Raw genomic sequence first — 17,168 nt, 5'->3', positions numbered from 1 at the left:
AACCATTTCCAAAACCAGGAAGTTCTTTAGTTCCTCAAGTGTTCATGGGCCACAGAACTTAAGGATTTTTTTCACCAAGCACTGAATCAGGTCCTGCGGCAACAGAAAATAACCAAGGGAGACCCTTCCTCTCAGTCATTCCATTCATCTCTATGTGATCACCCACTCGCCAATTAAATATGCAGCCAAAAGAATGAGCACTAGCACCTGGGGTTTGCTGGGAGGGGTCTCTGGGGTAGGAGAGGGTGGTTCTAGATGCAACAAGGGTGGCCACAAGCATGTGAGGTTCATTATACTAGCGATGGGTCCCACAGGTTCATTATTCTATTCTCTCTACTTTTTACATGTGTTTAAAGTTTTCCACTAAAAATGTGGTGTGTTTTTTTTAAAGGAAACCATTTAACGCCTAAAATAGGTCGAAATGGCCCCTGTGAGTGACGGTTCCTAAAGCGACAAAGGACACAATCTCCCCCGAAGGCCATGGGCGGCTCTCCCTTTCGGGGGACCTGCAGTGCGGGTGGCCTCTGGCCGTCCTGTAACTCCATCGGTTCTGGAAGCTCTGCCCAGAAGCCTGGCAGCACGGGCATTTGCCCACATCTGCCTGTGTTAGCAGTCCTGTGAAAGCTCCTCGTTCGAGTCCTTTAACCTTTTATACGGAACAGCAACACATTTTTGCTTGCAGTTCCTCACTGGGGCTGCGTGGCTAAGGGGCTGCACTGGTCCTCTCCCAGCACACAGGGATCCCGTGTCATGGTAGGGCTCTCCCACCTAGGTCAAGACAAGCAACAGACCCCACTGGGTGCTGCTCTGAGGCTACCGACCTTTCCCAGTCAGCATCTCTCCTCAGTGGTGGCATGCGGGTTGAGGGGTGAGGGGCAAACCCTGAAGACACCGCCTTTAGTGTAATTTCCCCAAAACCCACCTGTGTCTCCTGTCCCAGCCTCTCTGAAGCTCAGTGTCTGTTTTTGTTTGGTTTTCTGTTTTTGTTTGGTTTTTCCTGTCAGCTACAGACTCACGTTTCCAGCCCCATAAGGTCTGACCAGCCAGCTTAGCACAAAGCTGAGAAGGAGCTGCTCATTGGTCCACTGTGCTCTGCCAAAAGTTTCGAGTCCCCTTGATAATGCTGTCCATTTACCCTTTCTCCTCCTCTCAGATAGAGATTTTTCAGTGTGGTCTAAAGTCTTTCACCATTAAGTCGATGCCTCAGGCTTGATTTCTGGGCTTGACAGTTAACATCTCACCCTTCATACAAGCTACCGCCAAGGGCTACCTCTCTGGAATGTCCTGTCAACCCTAAATTTAGCCAAGTGCAAGATATGAGTATCCCATTGTTTCATAACGCCACACCACATGGTTTCGTTTTTTTTTTTTTTTTTTCTCAAGATCTTCCATGAAAGATGGCAGTCTTCGAGTTGACCTCTGGGTTATTAAAATCTCAATCCATTTATTCCCCGCGGGGCTGGGTGTGCCTGGGGCTTGGCATAGGGGTAGATGGGGATCCATGGTGGCAAGTGGGATGCTCCCAGCCCTCCATCCCTGACCGCGGGCCCGTGGCCCACCCTCCTGTCTCGAAGGGGAAGGAGTCCTGTCTAAAGGCCCAGGATCCCATTGGGCTCCCTTCTGCACAGCAGTTCCACGTCTCGGAACAGGAGTCCCAACACCCATGAGATGGAACTGGGCGGCACTGACTCCTCCCGGGCTGCCGGTCTGGCTTCAGTCACCCTCAGTCACATCCAGCTCCAGAGCTGATGGGTGTGAGCAGGAAAGGGGCGGGAGAGCACACCCAGCCCAGCTTGCAGTTTTCCAGCAGGCACGGGAGGCCCCTCCTGCTGCGCCATGCCGCCGCCTGCTGTCCGCACTGCACCGCAGAGCCAGCCCTGCAGGGACCTTGGCTTTCTGCCCATCAGTTATTGTCCCTGGGGCTGTTGAGGAAGAAGATATGAGGGGCACTAAGGTTGCTGGGGGTGGCACACAAAGATAGGACAAAAAGTGGAGAAAAGGAAATAGCTCCTTCAGCCAGTGGCTTAAAGGAAAACACATGCCAAGGTTGATTGCTAGACCCGTGATAAGCCGTGTGACCCTCCTTGGCACCCTAGGGCAAATTGGAAAGAGCTGAGTACCTCCCTACACACCCTTGCACATGCCCCGCACACGCCACCCCTCCATGCACACTCATAAACTCTCCCACAGACTACATACATGTCTACACACGACACCTGAAACACTACAACACACAGGCATGCGCACACACACACGTGCTCATGCACTCAGCTACAAACACCCACACACACATTACACACCCCACACCCCTACAGCCCCCCACATGCACAACACGCACTGTATACCCACCTATCCACACACAGAACACGAAGCACACAACCTCATTACACAAACACATTTAACAAACACACCTACACACCTACACCGCACCCACTCTCCCTCTCCTCACCCCTCATATTCGCTTCAAGCTGCCCCGTGTAACTTCTTTCCTTCTTCAAGCCCTCCTTGAAATTGATGTCGGCTGGGCGCGGTGGCTCACACCCGTAATCCCAGCACTTTGGGAGGCCGAGGCAGGCGGATCATGAGGTCAGGAGATCGAGACCATCCTGGCTAACACGGTGAAACCCCATCTCTACTAAAAATACAAAAAATAGGCCGGGCGTGGTGGCGGGTGCCTGTAGTCCCAGCTACTCAGGAGGCTGAGGCAGGAGAATGGTGTGACCCTGGGAGGTGGAGCTTGCAGTGAGCCGAGATCGCACCACTGCACTCCAGCCTGGGCGACAGAGGGAGACTCCATCTCAAAAAAAAGAAAAAAAGAAAAAAGAAAAAAGAAATCGACCTCAAGGCGAGCATCAGTGTTCATGGGGGGAGGCCGGCATTTGCTTCTCTTTTCTCCTCCCAGCACAGTTCCTGGTCCCTGGGTCCCCGGGTCCCACCCCTCCTGAAAGGGACCCAATAGGATCCAGGAGGTCCAGGGAATCTTAGAAAAGGAACAGGACTGTGGAGGAGGAAAGGGGGTTGCTTTTGGTTTTGTTTTTAATTTCCATTTCACACAACCTGGTGCCTGAAAGAAGCGCGGCTTGCATCCCGCCAGGGTCTCTACTCTAGGCTGCTGGGAGGTTTGCCTAGGCCCTGACTTAATTAAAGGAAAGTTGAACACCTCCCATCTCTGGAGGCCATCACTCTCGGGATGGCACGGATTCCTAGCAGCTGGGCCTGCAAGCTCATCTCGCTGCTGTCGCCGGAAATCCCGCGTGCCCTGAAGGCCCCGCAGCGCCCCAGTGCCGGGACCTGGCGCCAGGTGTTTCCGTTGGTGAAGTCGTTTGTTTGTTATTTACTACCACCTGCTGGTAGAACACAGGTTCTGCACCCCCAAGTGAACGCTGCCAGCAACGCACAGAACATTTCCAAACCTGGAGAAGATAATGAGGAGAAACCAGGATTGTTCCATCGGCCGCACCCTGGAATTCCTAAGGGAGGGTAAGGCCCACCGGATCTAGCTTGCTCTTTGGTAAACTCAAGTCACTTGCCCCAGACAAACCCCCATTTGGCCGGGCCTTGGTTCCCCAAGTAGGAGATGAAACAGACACCTTCCACGGTTTCCTTAGACGCCAACATTTCTACTCTGATACCTCTACTGCTTAACAACATTTAAAATTGCCTGGCAGACAATGGTGCCAGGAAATAATAATGTTTTAATATTGGATTTTCTGTCAAGTCCAGAGAAGTAAGTACATCAGCCCTGGGTGCCCTGCAGACTAGGAAGCCACGTTGTGTCCCTCCTCCCTTGGAGAGGGCCACCCACTTTCTGTCACTCCCTACTTTACCATGTCTACTCGGGCAAAAGGCAAAGACAACACTGAGGTGCCCACATGGCGTTGACATATCTACCTGAGGGGCAGAGATGCCCAACAGTGAACATTTCGGTTTGTCCCCTTTTTCTTTTTTTTTTTTTGGAGACGGAGTAGTCTCACTGTGTCGCCCAGGCTGGAGTGCAGGGGCGCAATTTTGGATCACTGCAACCTCCACCTCCTGTGTTCAAGAGATTCTCCTACCTCGGCCTCATGAGTAGCTGGGATTACAGGAGAGTGCCACTAGGCCCAGCTAATTTTATTTTGTATTTTTGGTAGAAATGGGGTTTCGCCATGTTGGCCAGGCTGGTCTTGAGTTTCTGACTTCAGGTGATGCGCCCGCCTCGGCCTCCCAAAGTGCTGGGACTATAGGCGTGAGCCACCACGCCTGGCCAGTTTGTCCCTTTCAAATGAAGTCTTAGGTGACAAAAGAGACCATTCAAAAATAGACATTCTTCTATAAACAACTGGTACATCACTTAGCAAATCAGTAAGACTTCTTTATTAGAAAAGCTCAGCTAGCCACACTGTGCAGAATGATTTGGTAATTCTTCTTATTTTAAAGTACACTTTTACATCTTTCACTGGAATATGAAAGTATCTGGGAAAATGAGCAGAGGTCAGCTAGTCTGCGTGTGAACTGGATTGTTTTAAAGTATGATGTATTCACTAAGTGTACACTGCAGATCAAAGAGTTTAAGGAACATGATTTTCCTTTCATTTTAATGAATTCAGGGCTTAGAATCAGCTTTTTTCTCCCACATCTCAAGGGCAGCGAGGATGCCATAGCCCACGCAATCTGTGAGAAGAAAGTCAGCAGCAAGCAGAACCATGAACCCAGTGTTCTGGGAGGGAAAGGATACAATAGGATATGACTCACCAAGCATGTATGCTAGAGTGCATATGATGAGCCTGGCCCTGTTCTAAGCCTGTCTTTGTTCTAATTCAAATATTAATTCATGTAGTTTTCTCCCTACGAAAGAAGTAGTCACAGAATCCCATTTTACAGATTAGAAAACCAAGGCACAGGAAGAGGAAGTGACTTGCCCACAGCCATACAGCTCACAGGCAGTGGAGCCTGGATTTGCATACAGCCAATCCAGCTCTGGGGCTGCTTGCTGCCACCTGACTTTTACGAGGAGGAGCACTGTGATCATGAGGACTAGAGGCCCGAACTATGCCCTGCAATCTGCATTCCACTTGCAACCTGCCTTTGGGCGACTCATTTTACCTCCTAGCCAGGGCTTCCTGTTCTTCATGAGGACAGCATTGGGCTCCAAAGCCACGGAGGTATTGGTAGGCCCCTGTGTGGCGCCCGATGTCACCTGGGGACCCAGCTCCTGAGGGCTGCTTAGGCTGTGGCTGCTTCCCAGGCACGTGGGGCAGCCCATCCTGAACAAAACTGAAATGCTCACATCCAACCTTCCCTGGTGTGGGAGATTAAAGATGGCCACGCCTTCTTGCTACTCTTCCCAGGGCAGGGGGCGGGAGGGGGCCGGTGTCTCAATCCCCTCCCTGGAACCTGGGCTGGCCCCAGTGACAAGCTCCATGAATAGAATCAGACAGAAGTGTATGCTGGGGTATCGGTGGTGAGATCATGGGATGCCTGGCCACTGGCCCTACCTTCCACCCAACCACTGCCGCCCTTGGACTCTGTGGAGTGCTTGTGCCAGGAGCAGTCAGCCAGCCACCATGTAAAAAGGCAGGTGAAGCCAGCCCCAGGGAGAGGCTGTGAGGAGGGAAGATGCCTGGCCAGCCCCAGCCATTCCAAGCGTGCCCTCCCAGGCACCAGGCACGGCGATGAAGAATCTGTCTTGGACATACCATCCCGGCAGATGCAACGTGGAGAAGAGCCAAGGAACAAAGCTGATGCCAGAACTGAGATCCAGATGTAAGTCCCCGGGTGAGCCAGCCCAGCTCTCTTAGGCAGTTCAAGGCAACCCACCTAAGTCCAAGTCACTACAGAGCAGAGTCGAGGCCTCCTTGCCATGTCCTGCCCCAAACCCTGACCCACTAAATCAGGAGCATAATAAACTCAGTGTCATTTTATGCCATTAAATTGGAGGGTAGCTGGTTAGGCTACAAGAGATAACTGGGGGACATACGCAAGACTGGGTAATTTACAAAGGAAAGAGGTTTAATGGATTCACACTTCGGCGAGGCTGGGGAGGCCTTGGGAAACTTACAATCGTGGCAGAAGGGGAAGCAAACACGTCCTTCTTCACATAGAGGCAGCAAGGATAAGTGCAGAGCAAAGGGGCAGAGCAGCGGAAAGTCCTTTATAAAGCCATCAGATTTTGTGAGAACTCACTGTCACGAGAACAGCGTGGAGGTAACCACCCCCATGATTCAGTTACCTCCCACCGGGTCCCTCCCACAACATGTGCGGATTATGTGAACTACAGTTCAAGATGAGATTTGGGTGGGGACACAGCCAACCATATCACGGAGCATCAGAGTAATGCAAACTGGAGCTCTGTCAGTTCCCAGTTACCACAGGGATCGGGTCCCCAAAGCTGGTGGTAGTCACAGGAAATAAATAAATATAAAAAATCCCCCATATATAAAGTATATTCACACCCGACAGGACTTGCTGTGAGTACCATTACTACCACTAAGATGATGACAATGGCAACTCCATTCTTGTTCATAATCATGGTGAGTAGTCAATGATTGTAACCAGTGACCACAGTAAGTAATTAGTGAATTACAGACACAATTCCCTTTATACAGAGCAAGCCAACAAATGGGATCCTAGGAAAGCTCACCTTACTGATAGGAAAACTGAAGGGAGCTCTGACGGGGTGCATGACTTGCCCAGTAGCACAGCTGGGAGGAAGCAGAGTCTGAATGGGAACCAAGTCTGTGTGATTCTGAGCCCTGACCTGTAGCCACGGCCCCTCCCATCTGGGAGTGACAGTCACTCGCTTCCCTTCTAGAAACACTTCAGGCTGCATGCTGCCCCCTGTGACCTGTCTGCTGTTTGTTCCTTCAAGACTAATTCTCTGGACCGGCACGGTGGTTCACGCCTGTAATCCCAGCACTTTGGGAGGCCGAGGCGGGCGGATCACAAGGTCAAGAGATCGAGACCTGGCCAACATGGTGAAACCCTGTCTCTACTAAAAATACAAAAATTAGCTGGGCGTGGTGGCAGGTGCCTGTAGTTCTGTTACTCAGGAGGCTGAGGCAGGAGAATCGCTGGAGCCCAGGGGGTGGGGAAGGTTGCAGTGAGCTGAGATCATGCCACTGTGCTCCAGCCTGGCGACAGAGAGAGACTCCATCTCAAAAAAAAAAAAAAAAAAAACTAACTCTCTGAAGCCGCTGGGGCTGCCCATGGAGAGGGGCCTCACCCGAATAGAAACGCAGGCAGCAGAGGGCAGCATCTGGTCCCCGGGTGCTGGGGGCAGGCTGGCCTGGGATTGTCCACACCACAGGGACCCAGGTCAACTGCCACAGGCTCGCTCTTCCACTAACCTAGCTGAACTCCTACCATGAGCCCTGCGGGAGCTGGCTCCTCAGCCCTGGAAGCAGCCGGCCGAGCAGACAGCATGAGCAGAAACAGGGGGATCCTGGGGTGGGGAGGTCCCAGATGAGGCCATCTCGTCTCCCAGTAAACCAACCAAAGACTGGGAGGAGGTCAGAGTTCTGCAATGAAGATTGTGGATGGGGTCAATCAGAGGAGGTCTGCGGTGAGGGTGAGGAGGAGGAACTCCCCTTCCCCTTCCCCTGCCTCCCGCATCCCCTGCTTCCCCAGGATCTTCCCAGGGAGGGGATGGGGGCAGGTATATCCCTCTGTATGCCAAGAAGCCTCTTCCCTCATCTCTCCCTCTCCCGTGTCCCTCTGCTCCCATCTTGCTTCTTCTGTCGGGTGTGCCCTTGTCACCCAGAGCAGCAGCGACAGGTGTGAAGCTGCAGGGTGTGGCGCCCGCTTCCCTCTCTCCGTGTCCGATGAGGCTGTGCCAAGTTCTCTTGCACAGGAAACCTCAGAGCCAGCTTCTGGTTGACAAACCCCAGCAAGTCCCACGTCCCTGATCACAGGTGTAGAGGCTGCAGAGGGTCACTGGGGCCACCTCTTCCCCACCCCTCATGTCCTGCCCCTGCCTCTGCAGGCCCCGCTCATAGCCCAGTGAGAAAGAACCCGTGTCAGCTCCCGTCAGGCGAGGATGTTCCCAGAGGGAAACCGGCTTCAAGCTGCACCTGCCATTGGGGGGTCTGTGAGGGGCAGGAGCACAGCTCTAGGCATGCCAGGGGCTGCCCAGACAGCTACACCGAGAGACCTCCCGACTGGAGAAGAAGGCCCGGGGCCTCCAGGGTCAGGCCTGTCAGAGACAATTTCACAGCTGAGCGCACTGGAGGTTTGCTCTTCTCTGAAGCCGTTGGGGCCGCCCATGGGGAGGGAAACGCTTCTAGAAGCTCTGGTCAGAGCAAGGATGACTCTGTGCACTCCGGCTCTCCTTGGACTCCCCAGAAATGTCTGGGCTGGGTTTGGTTTCTTTTTTAATCTGGATGCCTGATACACAGCAACACCTGACATTCAGCCCAACAGGAAAATCTGGCTGTGCCCCTATGGTGGCTCCAGCCAGGTGACAAGAAACAGTGCTAAGCAGGCCAGACCTACCCCCACTCCGGCAGCGCCCATTCTTCTTGGGGAGACAATGTCGTCGAATGGATGCATGAATGAATCTGGCATTACTCACTGCCTCAGCTTCCCCACTGGACTAGCCATTGAGCAAAGGCTTTTTGACCTTTTGGTGATGGGGCTGCCCCCTGGCAAAGCATCGTTGTCATAATGGAGAGAGACAATGCACACTTTCAAAATGGAAGTCTCATGTACAAAAACCGAGGAGAAGGGCCCTCGGGGGGCACAAACCTGTTGATAGGCAAAGGTGCTCGCCCTTCCTCTAACTGTCCTCATTCCCGGGCCCTCCAGCCCCCAGAACGCAAACAACACTTTCACCCTCCCGCTCTGCTGGGCTATCTTGGCCACAGCCTTCTCTCGGGCTGAAAAGGACTCCTACCTAGTTTCCATAAGGAAATCTTTGTAGCAGTCCCAGCGGAAAAGTCAAAAGTTTGACTTGAAAAAAGGAGCTACTTCAAAAGCATTGTCAGACCGAGGTGAGGGTTCCTTTAAAATGCATAAATTACAGGGGCATCCATTAATCCACCTCTAGGCCACCCTGCAGCAGGGGCTCTGGGCTGGGGGTGCCAAAGGGACAGAGGCCAGCACACCTGGGGGAGGCAACGTGAAGGAAATCCACATAGGATAAGAGTAAATTAATGTGTTTATTACTTACTGCTTGGTGTGTGGGTGTGTGTGTGTGTGTGTGTGTGTGTGTGTAGAAAATGAAAGAAAATGTAGAGTTTTTTCAATAATAAAAAGGGAGTTGCACTGCGGGGCCCCTAAAGCTTGTGAAAAATTAAACTCGACGGATTCAAACTGTCCTATTTCCACTTCAAAAGAGAAGAGGCACTGAGCTCTTCCCAACTTATCTTCAAACGCCCAGCACCCTAGAAAGTTTCTTTAAAAAAATAAAGGCTCCTGTTCCCCCAAGCACTGTACCGGTTACTGTACCCACTGTCTCTCCCTCTTCTAATTATACCCCTGTGAGTCTATTAATCAACTGGTAAATTATTTAGAGAGTCATGCGCTGTCTTCAGCGAGTACAAACACACCGCATGCAAAGGCTTGCTGGAAACGGGCAGAGGGTCCCTCAGGGTCTCCCCTCCACGGGAAGACAGCTTGCAGCTCGCCGAAGCTGCTCTGCTAAAAACAAGAAATAGCGTTCCGCTTACCTCCTCAGATGGGGAGATTTACTTTGTCTTTCAACTCAGCAACTCTTTGCAAGTTTTAACAAAAGAGAAAACTGGTCTATTGTCGATCTTTAGTGTGCATTTAGTGATGAGAATATTAATTCCCCCTTAAAAATGAAGCACTTTGGCTGAGCTCTGATCCATGCCTCCTGGGATCTGGACTCACGGAAGGCTCTTGAAAACACATAATCATCCCAATTGGGGGCTGCTTTGGCTTGTTTGTATTACGATGGCTGCATTTGCTAGGGAGGTCTCATTACCAGAAAGGGTGCAAATTAGCTTCTTGAAACTCAAATCTCCCGCCTTTTCTCGGGTTCTATTAGGCCATGAGGGACCTTTCCAGCAGAAATATTTAGGAAATGTAGGGATGTGTGGGAGGGGCACAGGTAACAATTCGATAATGATCTGTCTTCCACATCACCTCTTCTACATACCAGGGCTTTCGCTTTTAGGGGAAACTCATTACCAATTAAATAGCTGTTTTCTCTCACAACAATAAGAATGGGATATGTCTGGTATGTGCCAAGGAATGTGAGCCTTTCTACAACAGAACTGCTTTAGCTGTTGGGAGATGCTGGCGGGCCGGGGCCACAGGGTCAGCTGCCAGTCAGGAGCTCATTGTAACTGGGCTGATGAACCAGTTGGGCAGGTGTCGCAGAGTGTATGGAGAGACAGGAGATGTGAAAAGCTAGTCTGACTCAGAAGTCCCACTGCTAGGGAGGTGGCGTGGCTGGCGGGCTCCTGACCATGCAGTTCCAGCATGTTCCGAGCGCGCTGTGGACAGGCTGAGATGAGCATCTCATGCGCCTGGAGCAAAGACAGAAACCAACAAGGACAAGACCCGCCTTTGGCTGTTTTTAATCTCCTCCCTGGATAGCTACTCTCCAGGGGAAGTCCAAGCAACACACGAGAACGAGAACAGTTCCCTGGGCCAGGGCAGAAGCCAGGCCTTCTGGCTGAAGAGCCGGCGTTGTATAATTAATTAGGCCTGGCAACCTGGAAGTAGGTTATATCCACCATTAACAGTCCCTGGACCCTAATTTATGGCTAAAATTCTCATGAGAAACGCTAAAAATAAAGCAGTGCAGACTTCAGACTTCTTTGTGTTGGGTGAGTTTGAACAACAGAGTGAGGCCCATGAGCAGGGGTCGTTTCATATTAAGTGAAAATTGGGAAGCGATATTCCAAGGGGCAAAGAGAGAATATGGCCAATTTCCTTGGGAAGCTCTGGGCCTCCAGAATTCAGAAATTTCAAACACCCTTTGGTAGGAATGGAGCTGTGGGGAAGGAGCTGAGGACGTCATTTGGCCGTGGTGGCCACTATGGGCCACCGCTGATTTAAGCAGAGAACTGAGATCTAGTAGCGCCTTTGCTTGGGTTCCGGGAGGAAAGAGGGCATCTCCACACACTGCTGTAGCACACGGTGGCAATGGAGGCCGGCGGCAGCAACCATCTCATTTTAAATGATACAGAAACAGCTGAGAACTTCTTTTTCCAAAAGCCCAGAATCGTTTTTACTTGTTTTGTACTAGTGTAAAAGTGACAGGAGCTCCCTGGCAACTAAGGCTGCATGATTTAAGCTCGACCCTGTTTATGGTATGCAGAGCAAACTCCTGGTGACTTTAATGGAGGTTGCCTGTATAAAGAACGCCACGTGTGGAGCCCTGGGGAATAAATTTGTTCTGTTCACTGCAGCTCAAGTCGGAATGAGTTTAGGAGGTCGGACCTATATATTTCAAAGTCCAGGCACAGAATAAGCATCTCCCCAATCCTCTGTCCACAGTGCCGTCACCAAGGGCCTGGGATCAAGGGGTTGAAGATGCGCTAAGATGGGGCCCTGGGGTCCTTTGCCCAGGAAATGTGGAAAGATGGGAAAACAGCACAGTTATTAATTTTGCTGCTGATTCGAAAGAAGGAGGTGTTGGCAGCACCTGTGAGGACAAAAACAGAACTAAGTCTGCAGAGGTCACTCATGAGGCCTGGAGTGGGGATAAGAGCAAGAGGCTCCACGGGGAAAAGATGACATCTGGATCTGTTCGGCTGAGCTGGTGACGGTGGTGAGTATGACCGTGAGGGTGGCAGGGATGCACAATAACAAAAGCTCACATCTCTGGGGCACGCAGCTCCAAGGTGAGTGGAGAGAAGGCACAAGTCTGCAATGGCAGGGGTCCCAGTGAAAGACCAGCAGGAGGCCAGCAGCCGGGAGCACAGGCAGGGTGGAGTCCCCAGGGAAGGAGGTCCAGTACCCACTAGGGCAACGAGGGGGTACCCAGGAAGAGTCTACAGTGCCTGGTTTGGGGAGTGGTGAGGATGGGGTTTCTGCACTGGTGGCTAGATGGTAGGGTGTTCTGGCAGTGACACCTGCAAGCTCAGAGATGATACGGGCCTCTGCCCCATGGTGATGAGGTCTCCATGTCTTTACAATAATCTCATTTGCTGAGCTCCTGAACCTTACAGATGAAAACTCCTAACAGGCAGGGGAGTGACTGGGTACTTTCCTATGTTCCCAGGAATGCTGCTGGCACCCAGTACAGACCTAGGATTGAAGAGGGGAATCTGGAATGTCTCCAAGGACTCCCCAAAGGTATATGGGAGAGCAACCAACCAGCGGCTCCTCTTCTGGAAGTTCTGAAGGCCTCAGGATACAGCAGCATGTCCTCCAGTTTCAGGAGGGCCCTTCTAGCTGCAGGGCAGTGTTGGGAAGCTGAATTCCACTGTTCCCTTCACCCTGTGGCCTCCCTCTTCCCAGAGTGGAGAGTCACTCTGAGACGGGCTGAGCCCCTCTGGTTCTGCCTTCTCCCGCTGGCTGGCCTTGGCCCGCAGTGCATAGGAATTTCCTTCCACGTCTGCCCCCACTCGGTCAGGGCTCTTTCTGGGGAAAGCGTGGGGGCCCGTCTCCCTGTCCCCACCATTGGGGTATGGCCATACAACGGGTGGCTTGTCTCCAGGCCTGGCCTCGGAGGGGCATGTGAAGCCCAACTGTGACCTGGGATCTCAGCCACATTATCTATTCTATGCTCTCAGCAAACTCTGAGGTCTGTCTCCTGATGGGTTCAGAACTCAGGGTATGGGGAAGGGATGTGGTTAATCACCACCCCTTGAGCCCAAACAGTGGGGTACACCTGCAGGCTAGGGGACCTCTGAGTCACAGATGTCACCAATGCTCAATGCTCAATTCGGGAAGGAGGGGGCCTCAGCCAGCTGGGCTTATTCAGAAATAAGCAGGCTGTGGTCGGCTCGGCAGAGTCTCCCTGTTCAGCCTGACCTTCCCTTCAAAACCAAATTCTGCGGAGAATCATTTAAATTTTCTTCCTGTTTCAGCCGGTGGTGAAGCAGGCCCCTGCCAGACCTGGGTGGTTCCAGCTCTGCCAGCCGAGCGCTTTGGTTTTCTCCGCAGCTTCTCTACAGCCCACTAATGAGACCCTGTTAGTGGTTATGAATGTAAATGCATTCTTTGTTATCCCTGCAAGATCAGGATTAGTGAAATGACAGAATTTATTGCTTCCGTTAGGGAGATACGATATTGGTTGTTGTTGTGTCTTTAATTTTGTAGGAAGAGCGAAAGTATAGAGGTACATTGTCTAAATAAACAAAAAGCTGTGGAAGAAAAAATTTAGCATGAAACATTGAAGATCGAAGTGATCCGGGTCTCGCTAACTTTATAGAAAATTGGGAATTGTGCCGTCAGCCTCCTTTGCGTCCCCCAAATACAAAACACAAACACAAAAACGACTCTGTGCTTGGACCACCTTTGAAAGGACTCTTGGGTTTGCTTTTAGTGGTGGATGAATTAAGCCGGCTCTGTACAAAGTTGATGTGCTTTGATTCAAGCAAATTCATTTCTGTCTCTTGAAGAGGAAGAACAATAGGCCCCATTTACTCAAAAGATACAGTTTGAATAAGTCAGTAAAATGGTGCCCATATCTGATGGTTAATTAAGGATCTGTAAATGCCCAACTCCCTATAAGACGAGGAAGATAAGACTGCTGTCAAATGGTAGGAGACAGGAGGTGAGGAAACCAGAAGGCCGAGAGCTCCATGACCTCATAAAAAACCAACATCCTCATATGACCTTCTCAGTGACCGTGACATCCCACAATGCCCGAGAACTAAAGGGCTGTGAGGAGTCACTGTTCTCTTTCCAAACAATTGCTAAAACTACCAAATTATAACGTGACTTGAAACATAGAGATAAAACAAAGGAAAAGTAATGGAAAGCCGTAAACAACCCTAATATGCAAAGAGCACTGACAAACCAATTAGGACCAACAAAATAGCTTAATTGAAAAATGGGCAAAGGGAAAATCAGTTAACAGGCCAAGGCTATAGAGAGGCGGTTCACAAAGATAAAATACACACAACCAATTATCTTATGAAAATACGTTCAACTTTACCAACCTCACCGACAATCAGAAGACCACAATGAAAAATAAACACATCTTTTGTCACCTAGCAAAGTGGCCAAGATTCACATGGCTGGCCGTGGTAGGCAGAATAAAACCTCCCAAAAAGATGTTCACATCCTAATCGCTGGCACCTGTGAATATGTTCCCTGCTATGGCAAAAAGCGCTCTGCAAATGGGATTAAATTAAGGATCTGGAGATGAGGAGATGATCCTGGACTGTTCTGGGTCATTCCAAGGGTCCTTATAAGAAGGAGGTAAGAGGGTCAGAGTCAGAGAGGGAGGTGTGATAGCAGAAGCAGAGGTCAGAGAGAGACAGAGAGATTGGAAAATGCTACTCTGCTGGCTTTGAAGATAGAGGAAGGGGCCATGAGCCGAGGCATGGAGATGGCCCCCAGAAGCTGGAAAAGGCAGGGAAGTAAATCCTCCTGAGTGCCCCAGGAAGAAGCACAGCCCTACTAATATCTGGATTTCAGAACTTCCGACCTACAGAACTGCAAGATAAATCTGTGTTGTTCTAAACCACGTTTGTTACGAAGCAACAGAAGACAAATACACTGGCAATACCCAGAGATGGCAGAGACAGGCAGGGAATGAGCATGTGCACACTGCTGGTGGGAGCGTACGGCAGTACAGCATCACCACTGCCACTGTCCCTGGACATCGCCACGGACTCAGGCCTCAGTGTATCCTAGTAAGATCACCAGGGATGTTTCTCCATACAAGAGTGTGCATTTTAGTAGTATTGAAGGACTGCAAATCTGGAAACCACCTACATCTTTATTTTTGTCATTTTATATTTTGAAAAAAATTCAAATGGACAAGGAAGCTGCAAGAAGAGTCAACGAATTCCTGCAGACCCTTCCCTAGGATTGGCCGATTGGCACAGCCTCAACTGCTCGGCCATTGTCTCTGTTTCTGAACCACTATGCTTGTTAGTGGGCAATTAAATTACCTCCCAGACATACTATGGAATACTACCAGCAACTACTTGAAACTATATAAATTAGGTTAATTTGGTATCACATTCACTTATTTTTTAAACGAATCTTTAGGGTGCTAATCCCCACCTCAGTAAATGGGAGTTTGAAGAGAACTGGAGAGAAATTGTGCTTGAGGATGCAACAGGTACTCTACCACTGCTGCTGCTTGCTACTGCTGTGACTTTTTTTTTTTTTTTTTTTTGAGACTGAGTCTCACTCTGTCACCCAGGCTACAGTGTAGTGGTGCAATCTTGGCTCACGGCAACCTCTGCCTCCCGGGTTCAAGCGATTCTCCTGCTTCAACCTCCCAAGTAGCTGGGACTACAGGCCCCCCCCCCCCCCCCTGGCTAATTTTTTTTTTTTTTTTTTTGTATTTTTAGTAGAGATGGGGTTTCACCATGTTGGCCAGGCTAGTCTCGAACTCTTGAGCTGAAAACATCCACCTGCCTCGGCCTCCCAAAGTGCTGGGATGACAGGGGTGAGCCACCGCACCCGCTGGGATGATGGGCAAGCCACTGCACCCGGCCGCTAGGTTACCTCCATCTCCATCCTGTCACCGCAAAGCCTGGGCTTCAAGAAGGGCAAGGTGGTTTATTGGTGCCACATGGCTGGTGGAATCTGAACCAGACTGGGAAGCATGAGAGCTCGTGCTGGTTTTCACCCTCCCTGGTGCCTCCTACCTCCACCTCATTCTGTGGACCACTGCAGACACCCAGGACCAGACCCGCTCACTGCCCTACGCCTACACAGATCACCTCATTCTGTGGACCACTGCAGACACCCAGGACCAGACCCGCTCACTGCCCTGTGCCTACACAGATCATTGTGTCTGATGGCTCCTACTCCACACACTGGAACTCCGCCCCACGGACTGGGACATCTTAAGGAGGGACTTGGGAGGGCCGGCCAGGACATCTCCCCGGGAGTCCTGCTCAGCGGATTGCTGGGAGGACAGAGCCTATTTTCATGTGCTTCCTCATCAACCTGCTCCATCTGGAAAGTGGTAGGAGAAGGCCACAAGCTTCCACCAGGAGGGTTCCTAGCCAATGCCCACACTGCTCACTATAATGGCAGCTGCTTCTGGAATTCACTTTCTTCACAATAAGCACGTGTGCACATCACACTTGACAAGTGGGTGTGCACTGATTGCTGGGAGGAGTTGCAGCATGTGCAGGGGAGGAAGGTGTGGGTGAGTGAGTGGGAAATTCACTGCCCCAGGGACGAGACAGATGGAGGATCCAGAGAAGCCCAGCCGCCAACTGGCTGTGTGGCCTCAGCAGCTCAGTCCCTTCTCTGTGGCTCCTTCGTGGACTCAGGAAGCCTGACTAGAATGCTCCCAAAGGTGCCTTTGCTGGGGGTCAGATCCTAGGAATGCTTTCAGACTGTGGATCACAGAGGGCACCTGGAAAGAGGATCTGGTCCTGCTTCCCCTGTCAAACAGGCGAGCACCTAACTGCTGAGGACCAACGCCAGTCAAACACTCACATCTGCAAAGCTGTCTGAACCTTCTGGCGTCTGAGTGCTGATTTTTTTTTTTTTTTTTTTTTTTATTTTTTTTTTGTTTTTTGGGCAGAGTCTCGCTCTGTCGCCGGACTGGAGTGCGGTTTGGCCAGATCTCAGCTCACTGCAAGTCCGCTCCCGGGGTGGTTTACGCCATTCTCACTGCCTCCAGCCTTCCACGGTTAGCTGGGGACTGATGAGCGGCCCGCCACCTCGCCCAAGCTAGTTTTTGTATTTTTAGTAGGAGACGGGTTTCACCGTGTTAGCCAGGATGGTCTCGATCTCCTGACCTCATATTCGCCCGTCCTCGCCCTCCCAAAGTGCATGGGAATTACACTGGGATTACAGGCTTGAGCCACCGCGCCCGGCCAATATGAGTGCTGATTAAATTGGAATATTTGCCCACAGTATTTTTACATTCCAAACAACAAAGGATGTGGGGGCAGGGGGTGGTGGCTCATGCCTGTAATCCCAGCATTTTGGGAGGCTGAAGCAGGAGGATCACTTGAGCCCAGGAGTTCGAGACCAGCCTGGGCAACGTGGAGAAATCCCATCTCTACAAAAAATACAAAAATGTTAGCCAGGTGTGGTGGCATGGACCTGCAGTCCCAGCTACTTGG

The 17,168-nt window shown here is 51.1% G+C and overlaps 1 protein-coding gene across 4 annotated transcripts in view; it reads right to left on the bottom strand.

Moving 5' to 3' along the window:
- Nucleotides 1–17,168, bottom strand: part of AK8 (adenylate kinase 8) — a 165,995-nt gene that overhangs the window by 80,624 nt on the left and 68,203 nt on the right. The window lies entirely within an intron of this gene.

This window comes from Rhinopithecus bieti, unplaced genomic scaffold (genome assembly GCF_001698545.2).
Source record: "Rhinopithecus bieti isolate Rb0 unplaced genomic scaffold, ASM169854v2 scaffold_2205, whole genome shotgun sequence".
NCBI lineage: Eukaryota > Metazoa > Chordata > Mammalia > Primates > Cercopithecidae > Rhinopithecus > Rhinopithecus bieti.
This window is presented reverse-complemented; position numbering and strand designations above follow the sequence as displayed.